The sequence below is a fragment of the Mustela nivalis genome, assembly GCF_964662115.1.
Source record: "Mustela nivalis genome assembly, chromosome: 7".
NCBI lineage: Eukaryota > Metazoa > Chordata > Mammalia > Carnivora > Mustelidae > Mustela > Mustela nivalis.
The window spans coordinates 120,234,555-120,247,287 of NC_139026.1; the positions used below are offsets into that span (position 1 = coordinate 120,234,555).

At 47.0% G+C, this 12,733-nt stretch overlaps 1 long non-coding RNA gene across 1 annotated transcript in view; it reads left to right on the forward strand.

Moving 5' to 3' along the window:
- The first annotated feature begins 566 nt into the window (after window positions 1-566).
- The window catches only part of LOC309869508, a 57,452-nt gene continuing 45,285 nt past the window's right edge, over window positions 567-12,733 (forward strand). The window contains exon 1 of the long non-coding RNA XR_014314217.1: window positions 567-1,146. This is a non-coding gene — a long non-coding RNA (uncharacterized lncRNA). The remainder of the gene's footprint in view (window positions 1,147-12,733) is intronic.

A 12,733-nucleotide genomic window follows, 5' to 3' on the forward strand; every position in this document is an offset into this window, starting at 1 on the left:
TGTAAGGCACATACAGGAGCGCACAGACTGTGCTTATGTGTGAACTGTAACCTTCTAAAACAAAGGAATGTCATGCACAGTGGGAAAAAAGGGCTTTTTAACTGCTGGAAATGGAAATGTTCATACTTTAGACTAGCCTATCGTATTTTATAGGTTCATGCGGACACCGGAGGCCAAATGAAATGAACCAAGATTGTAGGCATTAAGTTACACTTTAATTTTATCTTTTTTCCGCCTGTGATTTTGACACAAGTGATTAAAAATGAGCCTGGACCTTTGACCTACTCGTCTGTTTCCCCCTCCCCCCCATTCACCTGTGAACCTCTGCTGATTGTTTCATACAGCCTTGGTCAACTGCTTTTAGCAGCTAAACATTAAAGCCACTGAGAGCATAAACAGGAAGCTGGTGTTTAGGTGGGAGTTCCTAGGAATTTTATACTACTGACCACAGAGGCCAAGAGAGAAAGGAAATAGGAAAAACAGTGTAAATACCTGGGTGACTAATGACTTTGCACCGCTTAGCTGGCTTTTCTGAGCATTAATACGGAGTCTCTTCTAGGGGAAAACACCCTGAAAAAATTTCAGGACCCTGCGTGGCATCGAAGGGGCAGACCCATGGGTGTTTACTGCTGGCGGTTTCTTGGTCGGTTTTGTTCACCGACTACCGGGCAGAAAGATTTTCTGCCAATTCCTCCAAGCGATCGGCTCCATTTGCATGCGTGGTGCAGACATTTTGCCCAGAGAGCCGGGGTTCCCAGGGCTCCGATTGTAAAGGATTGTAAGGCCACCCCTTCCCTCGTTCACATGGAGAGCGCCTAAGAGGATTTAGAATCAAGTGGGCACATTTGCAGGGCCTTGTTCTGAAGAGGCAGCTGGAGCGCGGGCCGGCCGGCCTGGCGCAGCCAACCGCGGGTCCCGGGGGACTGCATTGTCCTCCGAGGGGCCGCCACGGGGGCTCCATTGTGCGCGGAGCAGGCCTTTTTCTCCTGCCCTCTGTCTCCCCCCGGGCCTCCTCCCCCACCCCCCACGCAGACTTTTCTCTCAAGCTGCCCGGATCCCCCTGCTGCCGCATTTCCAATGCAGAGAGGAGCGGGCAGGGCTCCGGGCTGGCCATCTGCACGCGGAGATTGACAGCGGCCCCGGAAGGTCAGTGCCTCAACGATTTCTGTCTGAACAGCAGGCCACCCAGGCCTCCCGAGCAAAACAGGGACATCTGCTCCCCTTAATTTAGAACACTGGTTCCAATTTCATCGGAGCCCCTTGCTTAACGCCGCGCGCCGGCTCCGGGGGAGGGGTCGGGGAGGGGCCGAGCAGACGCGCCGCCTGCCCCCAGCTCCCCGGCTCTAGCAGCTGAGTCGGGCGGGGGCGGGGGGTCACCCACGTGACCCTGGTGACGTCGTGCGGGGGAGGGTAAGGGGGGCGGGCGGAGGGTCGCGCTGGTTCCCCTCCATCCCTTCGGTGCCAGCAACGCACGATTCGTCCCGGGTCTGCGGAGGCGCGGGCTGCGGCGCCCGGGGAATGGGGTCCGTGGGCGGCCCGGGGGCGGCGATCCGGCTCCTAGAGGAAGGTAGTGCAGCCCCGCCGCCCCGGTCCTCCGGCAGTCGGAGCTCCGGCTGCCTCAGCCTGGCTGGGAGGAACACGTGAAGGGGCAGGAAAGTTTACTGCACCGGGAGTGAGGAATCTAGCTCAGCCCTTCCTGGTGCAGGTCTCTGGGCCGGCAGTTTGAAAGCCAGCGGTCACAGGGGCCCAAATCCCGCGTGGGCAGTTGACATCGAAAGTCAGCCTGCTTTTCCTGGTTCATAGTGCGTGAAAGAGTGAAAGACATATTTCTGATTGTCCGCCACTAAATCCTCAGCTCCTTGAACACGAGACCCTGCATCTTAGGCATCATTGCGTCTTCGGTTCCTAACACAAATGTTTGGAAACTCATTACCATGTGAAGTGGAGATGGACTTAGGAGCACGAGTAGAACTGTTCTTTCTTTATATGACAGAAAACGTGGTGGAGAATGAACCTGCGTACACAGCTCGGTATTAGTTCATTACTTCCCTCCTTTCTTCCCTTTGCTCCTTTGAATATGCCTGGGTATTAAAGATAGCATTCGGGGGGCCAGGGATAGGAACAAACACGACTCAGCCCTCAGATGTGGCCACTTGGGGAGGGGTGCTGATGGGTGCACCGGGACTCAGGGTGTTAAGCGCAATAGTGGGGAGCCTCCCTCTAGCTTCCAGAGCAAGAGGTCCAAGTTGAGTCTGAAGGAGCAGAAGCTTCCTGGGAGAGGGCCACAAGTCCCTCTGCATGGACTTCCCCGGACCCTGTTACCTCCTGCTCATTCTTCAGACCTCAGATGAAATGTCACTTCCTCCGCACCTGCACAGACCCACATAATATCCTGTTAAGCAGTCCCGTGGCCCTGCACCCTATAATGAGCACAGTTGGGCACGGTTTACGGTCAACTCCAAGCTTCTTGCAGCAGAAACTGGCCTACTCTTCATGAGTAGAGTCTTGACCTCCAGCACAGTGCCTGCCGCGCCGTGGTCCCTAAATATTTGGTGAAGCTCTGAGTAATAAGACATTCTTAGGGAGAAACTCATTCCTGCATTTTCTGTTGTGGAGGCCAGACTGTGAGTATCACATGGGAACAGAATGACCTTTTAGAATGTATTATTTTGTAGAATTCGGCAGCGCAGTCATTTCAGAACCGCCTTCTGCAGAATCAGTGTGAGGTTGGTGCTCCTCAAAAAAAAAAAAAAAAAAAAAAAGCTACCATCGTGAGACGAGTTTGGGGGACACAGGAGCACATAGAGCCTACCGTGTGCGCCTGCGCGGAGTCTTAACCCGGACTGCTTATTTACCAGGAGCCTCTAGTAACATTTCGCAGCTGGGGGATATGGATGAAGCTAAATGATAACTTTTTAGCCGCATTCCACGCCCCCCCACCTCCAGGCCCTGGGAGGTAAAAGGAGCTGCTGTGGGGAGAGCTCAATGAGGTTCATTGGCCAGTGTGAAGGTTGGCTCCTCCCAACTGGTTTCTTTGTTACACCTGGGACGTAATTGTTCCTGGTGTTCCGAGGGAACAGAGAGAATGCAGGATGTGGATAAAGAGCCATGGATGGCATCGTGCTGTCTGAGCTAGCCCACGGCTCTACTTATGCATCTTCGCTGTGTGATTTTGGGGCAAGTCCTTTGCCTCTCTGTACCTCAGACACTAACTATATTTGTGAGTGGAAATAGTGGTGTCTAATTTACGATGTTGTTAAGACTTTAAGAGCTCTCGTGTGTATATAGAATTTTCCTGATGGATATAAATTTTATTTAAGTGCTAACAATTAGTTAATTAAAAATTAAATATCCGACCTCTAATAGGTTAATTGAACTAATTAAGTCTCCTGTTGGTGGAGCAGGATCACAGAGGACCATGGCCTCAGGGAGGAATTTTTCTCTGCTTGTTGCCTTCTTAGCACACATGAAGTGTTCTGAGCATTCATCTTTACTTTTCCAGCTAGGATTCTAATTCTTTAACAGCATTTGCCGAGCTCTCTCTCCAAGTATATTTAAATTGTAATGTCATTATATTCTTTTCTCAAACAGAAAAGTGGAGCAGCTGTATATCAAGATTCAGAAGTTTTGCCTATAATCAATTTTCCAGGACTGACTCAGTAGCCAAGTGCTAAGTTCCTTAGCAACAGGATTATGATCCAGAAGTCCATATTATTTTAAACAATAGAGATCTTCTTACAATGAAAACGTGAATAGGATCTGGTCCCGATTGTTGTAGCTTAATTTGACTATGAAAAAATCAATACTGGATTCTCAGAGAAGAAAAATGTTCAGGGCCTGTATGTTAGAGCACAGCATAAAAATTTACATTGTTTTAAAATTGCACTTAAACTCTGCAGTGTAAAAGAAAGCTGCTTCAATTGTGCACTGTGCAGTGGCTAACTGAACATAATTTTAAAAAAAGGAAGAAAAGAAAGTTGCTTCTGGGAATCCAAAGGTACTCTGAAAATGAACATAGAAATGATTTCTTACCTGTGTATATAATATCAACACTTTAACTCCTTCGAGTCTTTCTTTTCCACGTAGAACATTAACTTGGATAGAGTTTGCTAGACTAGATGTTTGTAGTGAATCTGTTTTCAGATGTAATCTTCCATGTACTCATGAAAGCTTCATATTTTGAAAGAGGGAGCAAGGGACATACTTTTTAAATGTTGCCTCTGTTCATGGATAGAGTCCTCATGCTCAGAATGGAGCTTGGCCTGCATATCCTGATATCACTTAAGTCTTACAGGGGGTCATGACTTAGACATCAGAAATTTGCTCAAGATCAAAAGATTCTCTCTTTAAAAAGAGGCTTTAGAAGCAACATCTAGCTTGAGATCTGAAGTATGCACTGGTTGCTTCTAGGGTTCCACTTCTCACCTTTGGGGATCCCCTGCCCATTACTCCAGCCATTGATTCGGGCCCTGGGCAGCCTCGGCTGGAAGGGGGTGCGGCCTGCCAGGGGCTTACCCCGTGCCCAGCCATACACCTCTGCTGGAGTGTCCCATCCACCCTAGAGATTTTCTGACCCACATGGGACACATTGCGACAAAGCCTGAAATGCAGGGGAGTACATTGTGGGGGCAAACCTTTGACCTATAAGGCATAAGCCCTAATAGATCAATGTTTTCCTTTCTCTCCCCGAGATCGACAGCCTCAAGATGTCTTTCCTACAACTCAGGCAGGACAGAAGGAGCCAGTAGCCACTTGCCAACAACCATGACTCATCCTCATGCTGGGTTTTCCATCCTTCTCTGTTCCATTCTCCTCATCCCTCTGCCTCTCCAGATCATACGCCACAGTGCGATATTTACGCTCCTGCCCTTGTCCTAGGCTGCTGTCTGGGAAACCAGGACAAAATCATTTCAGCATGACTCTTTACCAAAGGAGTGATAGTATCTGAAAGTCTTTGCACACACAACTCCCCACCCCCGCAATCCCAGCCCTCTCCTCACTGTGAGTATCTCCATCCAGTTATTTTGTGAGATGGCTCATGGCATCACTTCTCTCCTTCCTGTGGATATGGTGGTCCTTAGTGGGAGTGAGGAATCCTGGCTGCCTCTGCTCCGACCACGGTGGGACCCAGGGGGAATTTTGCCATTTGCGTCTGGCAACTGTCCAGCAACATTGGCCCCGTGGTTTCATCTGCTAACTTTAACCTGGCTCTGTTTAGTTTTTCCAATCTGTATATTTAACTTCCTACTAAGTTTCTCATTTGTTCATTTTATCTTGGTCTATTTATGGATTTGAAGAGTATAAAGAAGCAAAGATTAGTGTGAGTAGGCCTTTAAAAAAAAATCATATGGCCTGCACGTCCCCAAGTCACGTATCAGACTCTTACCATGTGACCAAGCTTTGAAAATGATAAGAAAATCATTTCTTCATAAGTAGCAGTGAAAAAACTTTATCATCTTCACTTGGAGACCTTTTATTGCATTTGTTTAATCATTTGTAAGCCTCTAGATTCATACCCTCCATGCTAGGGACCTGCCAAATTGGTACGGTTTTTATGGATGCTGTGCTCAAGGCATGCCTGGACATCACAGCCCAGGGAAGAGACCAAGTTTTGCATCTTACCTCTCCACCATGAAGACGGAAGTGAAAACCTAATGAGTGCATTTGCATTCTGGAAGCAACATGTTCCACACCTGGGAAAACTGCTTCAACCAGAATACATTTCAAAGGTTAATGAGCTTTGAGAAAGGACCAGAAAAAGGAAAGGTTCTGCATGAGGTCTGGGTTATGGTACTACCTCTTGGACCATAGAAGCCAAGTGGGCTTCTGGTCTAGCAGAGGTATCTGTGCTGGGAACAGAGTCCATGCAGAGTTATTGGCAAGCCCCAGTGGAAAAGTCACGATACAGACCTCCAGGATTCTGGAGCCCAGCTGTACCATTGGCAGAAGAGAGCTCTACAACTTTCTAACAATGGCTCTTACATGCTATGGGGAAGCAGTAGAGAGGGAGCTCCTAACCATGGGACACCATCTCACCAAGTGGCCGAACCAACCCATCCCAACTGGCTTCTTTCAGAACCACCACCTCATATCAATGGGGTAGGCCAAGGAACAATTAACTGTAAGACTGAACTTATGGTGCTTCTGGAACTAAGCACAAGAAGGACTAAGGGACATGGCCAAGCTACGCAGGGGCTCCTTGTCACCTAGGTTACTGGACTGGGACCTCCCCATCAGCTCACATCTGTGACCATATGGAGGACCCTTTATGATCAGTTGACTGACGAAGAAAGGTCTCAAGCTTGCTGGATGGGCCAGATCTGTGTGACTGAAAACAACAATTGCATAAAAGCCCCATTCAAAGGTGGCCTTGAACAACAGTCATCCCGGAAAGGTTCGGGTGTTGTCCCTGGTCATCTACTTTGTGTTGAAAGAGAAGTGGCCTGAGGTTAGACTTGTGGGTTGTAGCAGATGGCTTGACCAAATGGGCAGGGGCCTAGGAGGAGAAAATGGGCTGATTAGCAACCAAAAAGTCTGAAGTAGACATTGCTTGGACCTGTGAGAGGGCATACTGTGGGAAGATCTTTGTATTGCTTGATAGCATTCACGAGAGGGAGGCAGTAAGTATGCAGGGAGACAAAATGATTGGCCAGTTAATGGCACCCAACCTCGTCATCAGCCACTTCTAGTATTGGCACAATAGACACATGAATAGAAGAACCATGATGGCAGGAACAGAGGCTGTGCCTGGGCCTGCTAGCCTCGACTTCCTCTTACCCAAGTTTTTCTAGTTCATGCTGCTGCCAAATGGCTAACATTTCATTAGCACAGAGCAATACTGAGTTCCCAATATAGCACCATCCCTTAAGGAGACCAACCTGACATGCTGGCGGGCTGCCAGCATTGGCCATCTTCCAACATGAAAGAAATAGCAATTCATTTGAACATAAATGGACACACATTCTGGATATGGATTTTATATTTCCTTCTCTTAGGCCTCAGGTTGCACCACTACCCAAGGCTTAAATGGTGTTAAATCCATTGTCATGGAATCCAATATAACATCACATCAGACCACATTTTTTTCAGCAAAAGAGTTGCTGGAATGAGCACATGACTCCACCATTCTGTCTCCTACTGTACATCTCAAAGCTGTCAGCCAACCAGAGCGTAGCTTAGACAGACCTGTTGAAAGCTTATCTGATGTGCCAGCTCAAAGGCCATACTTCTTAGGGTAGAAAATCATTCTTCAGGATCCAGAGGAGACCTTAAATCAAAGACCTTTAAATGCTACTGTGTTCACGATGGGTAGGATGCAGGAGTCCCAGAATCAAAGAGTAGAGGCAGAAGCGGTCCTACTGACCATCGCTCCCGGTGACCTACTTGAAGAATTTGGGCTTTTCATCCTCACAAAATTGAGCTCTGTGAATTTTGAGGTCCTGGTCCTAAAGCAGGAATGCGCAGGGAATTTCCCACAGGAGAAACAGTAATTACCTCTGTGAACTGGAAGTGTGGTTGGTTGGTCCATGTTGGTTGGTCCAATGCCAGCCCCTTGCACCAAGAAACCAACAGGCAAGAAGAAAAGTTGCCATTTGGGTGGGATCATTGAACCTGGGCATCAGGAAAAGGCAGGAAGATACCATTATGTACAGGGATGGGAGGAATAATGTAGAACTACATGACCTCTTTAGGTACCTCTTGGTTTCCCTAGTCCAACTTTGAAGGAAAACAGACCACAGCCTGAGAGAGGCACGATGGCTAGTGGCTCAGACCTCTCAGAATGAGGGATCGGTCTCATCACCAAGAAAACCATCAAAGTTCAGTAGAGATGCTTGTTGAGAGTGAGGAAGATCTTGAGTGGATAACAGGAAGGAGAAGATGTCATCCTGAAAGCAGCTACAGCATCAAGATCTATAATCCGTCCTCCTAACCTTCCTTTGTTAGGTTCCCACTAAGAACTCACTGGTATCTTGGAAGAGCTTTTTCCAGAACGTCTAAGAAGAGGAGGATCCAAGGGCTAAAAGGGGTGGATTGTCGTGAATACTTTGATGCACCACCCAATTTGTATTCGAGAAGATTCCTGTTCAGGAATTGAGGTCTCATTCCCAGGTGCTGGGAGTTCTGTGAGAAGATGGCCCTTAGCTCTTAGCCTGTGGAGTTTGCCTCAAGTAAGGAAGACTGCCTGGTCATCTGAAGCTCCCACTGCCTCCCAGGGACAACCTGCATTAAATGTCCCCTGTCTCCTAATTTGGGACAGCTCTAGTCCAGAGCTCCATGTGGGTTGACTGATGTTTTCACTGAGACTGTACTACATCTCAACTGCTCCCTCTGTTCATCCAGCTTTTCCCCCCTCCCCCTTCCCAGCTGATCCCAAGAGCACTCCCTAATAAACAGCTTCCTGGGAACATGACTTAAAACAGCCAGTACAATTTGGGTTATTACCAGATGAAATAGTTTGTGTTCGAAGGCTGGGGAGCCCTGTGGATAAAGAAACTTCAGTTATAAAAAGTAGTCGATTTTATTAAAACCAAACTGTAATTATGAGTCTCTTGCTCGTTGCTAGTTGATTTTCATCAAATATACATATACGTAAAAAAGCATACTCTTTGTGAGAATTCCTGAATACATTCAATCTGGGCATATCTCACTTCAGATGCTAGATTTCCAACTCTGATTTCAATTCTCTGTTTGGATTTTAGCCATTTTGTATGAGAGAACGCATTTCCCCAGAGCTAAGTAGTTGCAGACATTCCTCAGAGTTTTGATACGTGGTCAGAAACTTGAGGAGAATCTGCGGATCATCCCTAGAATCCTAAGGGTCGGTGTCTCTTTTGCAGGCCTGGTTTGTTTTTCAGCTCTGTCCGTGCTTGAAACTGGACCACACTGATAAAGCAAACGTTTAATAATTCCGATATCTGCCGAGCTTTGCATTCCACAGGCAACTGTAGAAACTTGAAAGCATGATTCATTTTTATGAAACTCTCTAAGCCTTTCCTGGAATTATGACCTTATATTCACCCTATAGTAGCTCTCAAAACCCTGTGGAGGTTTGGGGGAGCTCAGGGCAGATCAGGAAAGAGGGATCGGTGTGTCCCCAGCTGCTGTCTGTTTGCTCACATGTTCCTTTAATGCCAAAGTGCCTGGACAAAACATCGAAGCAGATTTTTCTTTGGCATTTCTTGTTGCATCAGTGAGAACGTTCCATCTTGGGAGACTGGGGAAAAGAACAAGGTGATTCCTCTGAGTTTTGTCGTGAGCAAAACTTATGGATCAGAGGAAGCAGTTCAGAAAGCCTCTTTAACAAGTTTGCCCAACTTCGCACTCTAACTGTGCTACATAGGATAACCCCCCCCACACACACACACAGACATAGCTTGTGTACAGTCTGTGTACTGAGGGACAGGAGGGGACAAGTATAAAGGAAATGTATGCTTGATCATTTGCTGACACTCTTCATGCGATTAGCCTGAATGGCCATATTTGGGGGCAAATTCTTCCAATAAATGATACAGAGGAAGTTGGGCAGACATGCTTCTTTTTTTTTTTTTTTTTAAGATTTTATTTCTTTATTCGACCAAAAGGGAGAGAGATCACAAATAGGCAGAGAGGCAGGCAGAGAGAGAGGGGAGAAGCAGGCTCCCCACTATGCAGAGAGCTTGATGTGGGGCTTGATCCCAGGACCCTGAGATCATGACCCGAGCAGAAGGCAGAGACTTGACCCACTGAACCACCCAGTTACCCCTCCTTTTTGACTTACGTAAAGAACTGACAACTTTCCCCCCTTTTTGTATGATCCTTCCGAGGCAAGTGGACTAGATTTTCCATTCGCTATCACATGTCCCAGATCTTTTACTGGAAGGGGCATGTGGGCTAATCCACCGTGTAATGTTGACATTGCACGTGGTCATAGGTGGGTCATGCCCCCCTTCACTCCCCCGATTCCTACCAGCCCCAGCTCAGCCCTTCCTGGTTTGGATCATCCTGGCAACTCTAAAAGTCTACAGTTAGAAGGAAGGTAAGCCTTCCTCATGCTTCCCAGCTTGGAAGCTACAAGTCTCCACTTAGAAGGACGGTAAGCACAAGCCCCCTCAGGTTTCCCAGCTTGGAAGCTCGGACACATGAGGGTCAGTAGGGGTGAGAGTCGCAGAGCATGGATGCATCAGGTAGACACAGCAGGAGGACACTGGGAGAGCCAGGCAGCTGGGGCAAGCGATGTAGCCCAGGACTGTGAGATCCTGAGTCAGAGCTCACATCTTTTGGGCCTACATGCTTTTCGAATTAGGTTAGGTTATCTCCCTTGCGTGGACTTCCCAATTGATTAAGCCAGCACGGGGTGGGGCGGGAAGGGGGCGGGGAGTGTTATGAGACTATTGAGCCCAGCCTCGTGTTTGCCTTATCAATATGCATTTCGATGTCAAAATACGCAGTAGTACTTTCCCTCTTGCTTTCAAAACCACCTGCACTTTCCTCTGGACTTTTCCATGGAATAGGCTGCTGTTGAAAATGATAGTAAGCTTTTCTAGTGCTTTTTAGCTCTGACTGGCCATTTGATGGGCCCTCTCTGCCCTGGGCTTCCCCCTCGCATTGCGCCAGGTGTAGCTCCTCCTGTGTTCACCCATGCGATGAGGTGGCGCCCCCCACTTGAAGTTTCTGACTAGAGTCAGACTCTCCCCCCTTGCTCAGATCTAAAAGAATGTTCCTCAGTGTCTTCAGGTCTGTTGTGCACTCGAATCTAGACTGGCTTCCTGATGAACATGTGTAAGCTCCACACAATCCTTATCACCACTGTTTCCTTGGCTGGCAGAAACAGTGCTGGTTCAAGGACTCCCCTTAGATAGCCTTTGTGAGTAAGCGAGGGCCAGAGGGCCAACGGGTGCTGCGCTGGGCTCTGAGCACGCGACTGGCAGAGAGATTGTCCCGCAGGAGATCAGAGCCGGGCATGCTGGGAAGCAAAGAGACTGCCATTCAAACAGATCATTTCAGTGCAACATCTTTAAGTGCTATGAGTGAGGGGTGGCGATCAGGGAAAGCAACCCAGAGATGACGTCTGTGCAGAATCCTGAGGACAGTAGAAATTTACCAATCCATCTATACTCTTCAAACTAACAACGGGGCCATTTGCCATCTGCTCCCCTTCCTATCCTTATCTTTTCAATCTAAGTTCTCCTTGCTCCCCAGCCAGCCAGCCCTTCTGTTCCAGGGAACTAATCTACTTTCTGTAACCCCCAAGGACTGGCTGGACACTGGCCGCTTTCATCCACACTAGTCTTTCTCCGTGAATATATGTGTTCGTTATATCCTAAAAGATCTTCCTCAAACCGAAGGGCTTTAGGTAGCCTTCCCTAATGAATTCTCTTCTGCTTCCTTTATTTCCCTCCTACTCAGAGCATAAGTTTTAGCTTGTATGGTCTGATTCTAAGAACTCAGATAAATCACACTGGCGTTGGGCATGATTTGGATGTCTGTAGATAAAAATCAGTCAAAGGTGTCAGGAGTCTCCTCAGGTAATTTTACAAAGCAGGAAATGTAGTGCTTGCTTTTTCGCATCCCAGTGTGGAAGCCAGCACGGTAGAAGGCGCCCACTTCCTTTGCCCAGAGACTCCTGGTGTCCTCAGGTCAAGACTTAGTTCTCTCTATAAATCTAGCACTGTTTATAGATAGGAATATTTGGGAGAAATCTGGAGGGGAAGTGTGTTAAAATGGGTTTTATAACCACTATCAAATTTTTATATTTGACTCCCAACTGGGTTATATATTCTTTAGGAATTTTCCATCTTTGGGTCCATATAGAAGGATAGTTAAAAGAAATAAAATTATAATAATAGCTTGATAATTGTGTACAGAGCTTTACAGTTCACATCTAAAGGAAACCTTACCTCCTCTGAGAAGCCGTCTTTTGTCTCCAGGAGAGTTGCGCCCCACTTTCTTTGGGCTCCAGCCGCTCTCAGGAGACCTCTAGTGTGGCACCTTCTGTGAAGTGCCCTCCTTTATGTTCTGTGCCTGATTCCTCCGCAGAGAGATTTCTTCAAGAGTGGGGAACTTGGCTTTTCCAGTTGCACGCCTCTGTGGTCTGGCTCCTGACAAGCTCAGTATGCTTTAAAAACACCTTATAGATAAATAAGTGAATGAATGGATACCAAAAAAATGAACATTATTTCTGCATTAAGGGTTTGATCAAGGCTTGTTATATTCCTCTGTGATGGTGATCAAATAAAAAAGAAATAAGAGCAGTTAATCTCGCTGATGACTGTGGAAAACACATTTGTAGGAAAAAGTTTGGAGTTGTTGGTGAAATTCTCTAAATTTTCCCAAGAGTTCTTTTATTCCCAGAACAGATACCAATAAGTTAGTGGTGCCCATTTGCGCCCTTGTATCTGTAGAGTTGGGAAACTGATTTAATTAAGTCCTGTGTTTCCCTAAGAGTGAGAAGAGAAACAATGTTCCAAGAGTTTGAGAAAAAAAAAAATCACAGAACAAATAGTTACGGTGTCAATTATGGAGTATTAGATGCTTCTCGAGTATTTTCTCCTTCATGATTAAATGTTAATCTCTGAGTTATGCACTATAATAATAGATCCAACTGAAAAAGTGTTTCTGGCCCTAATGCATAAAATATGTGCATGCAATTTGAAGGCTGAAAAATGGCACATTCTTGGGGGGTGGAGAAGATGAAAAATGGTCTGGAAGTCCCTGCCACTCTGGGGAAACAGAACGTGATTATCTACAAGGTTAG